Source organism: Stegastes partitus, unplaced genomic scaffold (genome assembly GCF_000690725.1).
Source record: "Stegastes partitus isolate 25-593 unplaced genomic scaffold, Stegastes_partitus-1.0.2 Scaffold2776, whole genome shotgun sequence".
Classification (NCBI taxonomy): domain Eukaryota; kingdom Metazoa; phylum Chordata; class Actinopteri; family Pomacentridae; genus Stegastes; species Stegastes partitus.
In genome coordinates this window covers 12,250-14,203 of record NW_007580507.1, presented here as the reverse complement: position 1 = coordinate 14,203, position 1,954 = coordinate 12,250, and positions in this window count along the sequence as shown.

The following is a 1,954-nucleotide window of genomic DNA, read 5'->3' as shown; positions in this document are numbered from 1 at the left end:
AACTTATTTCAGCGACAGCTGTTTTTTTCATTCTTTAATTGGAGGATATGAATATATTTAAGGGCGACTGTACAGATGTCCTGCCGTCTGAAAACGTTGAAAAACGAGACAACGAGGCCCTAAAGCGTTTCTTCTGATAACCTGCCCGAATGCTCACGGTGTTGTTTTTATTTTTGTGTTTCTTTAGTTTTTAAAGCGTTTAATAATGAACGTTTGTGCTCCGCGTACAAAAGCAGAGTCTTGCGAGCGCGAGACTGTGACGTGCACTGCTCTTTCTCCAGAGACTTTGGGGGCGGGACCGTGGCTGAAATCCGCTCCTTTGATTGGTCAGTTTCAACCCTCCACCCTGTCTCCTTCCGCAGAGGTTATGAGACCTCATACCAGTGCTTCTCAAATGGAGGGACGCGGTGCGATGCCAGGGGGCCCAGCCTGACCCCGGGGCAGTGTTCGTTTTGTCAATGAAAACCTAAACGAAAACTTTTCGTTGACGACCCATTTTTCCGTGACTAATTTGTGACGAGAATGTAAATTTAAGAAGTACTGACAAAACGAAATCTCTGTTCATTATCAATTGACGAGTAAAGACGTGACGACAAAGATGACGCCGCCTGCCGGACACCCTGGATTACAACCGTCCTCTGTGCCAGTGTTTCTCACACTGTGTGTCTCAACAATGACTGGTGAGACTTTTACTTTCANTGGTACAATAGGATGTGTTGTCATCGTTACTCAGCTACGTGTCGCCACATTTTGGCAGTTACTGTATTGATTAGATTAAAATGTTTTTCTTTCATATCAAATTTGTTTATTAGGCAGAGTTTTCACTTTCACAGCACAATGTTTGCTGCAGTGACCTTATTGTGAACATGGATGCATTACAGAACACAATGTATTCACAATTAACAAACTAGCAACACAGCAATGGTAGCAATTTATTGTACAATAATTAGCTGTGAATTGTTATCGCACATGAACTGAATTTTTAAAGCTGAAATTAATCATAAACACTTGTGATGGGTTTGGCAACACCGATGCGTCTGCGCATGTGTCGAGCTCACGGAGCGAAACCCCGCGAAGGTGCGTGTGTCGCTTCAAGAAAGTCACGTGACCGATACAGCCGCTGTTTCGCCTGTCACTGAGGCACCAAACTGTTTCTAAGGAAGCGCATCTGTTGACGAGATACATTTCTGCCAAAAGAATCACAGATCTTTCGAAGCGCAATTCCAAGCTATTATGGAGCCCGAAAGACAAAGAAAGTTCCCGCCGTGTGGAACCATTTTGATCTTATATCGGCAAACAAGGTTTTTTTTTTTTTTTTCCTTGTTTAATTCTGTTCCTGGAGAACTTGCATAAAAAAAAAAACTTTATCGCCTTATTGCAAAGACATTGGGACATTTTTTTTAAAAAATAAAAATGTATATATATGAAAAAATCCCCTCCTTGCCTCAAAGACCAGTACATAAGCATCCTCACATCCACAACACTTTCACTTTGATTTTCACGTTATGCCACGCCTTCACATTATTTATTGACTGTATATTTTAAAGATATCAAACATATTTTAAACTAAATTAAGATATAAAATAATGCAATATAAAATACAACAACTTGAATTATTTTACTGTCTATAGCAGGTCATTAAATCAGTACGTCAGTTGAGCCTGTCAACTCGGTTGCCTGTAAGGATTTTTAAGATCCAGCAGGTGTCACTATTGAGCAACACAGTGACACAGTACCGACACAGTATCAATACAGTTTAGACAATGTACCACAACGCTTCATGAGGCCTCATCTACCCATCACTACATAAACACTGAATACCATGCCTATGGGTAAACTTTAACTCCTCAAAGTATACTTCAACATTTCCTCTCCTGGACTCTTCTGAACGGTGGTCTCTCTCATACCAACAACGTTGGCTGTAATTAGCAAAGTTAATTATGGAATAAAACTT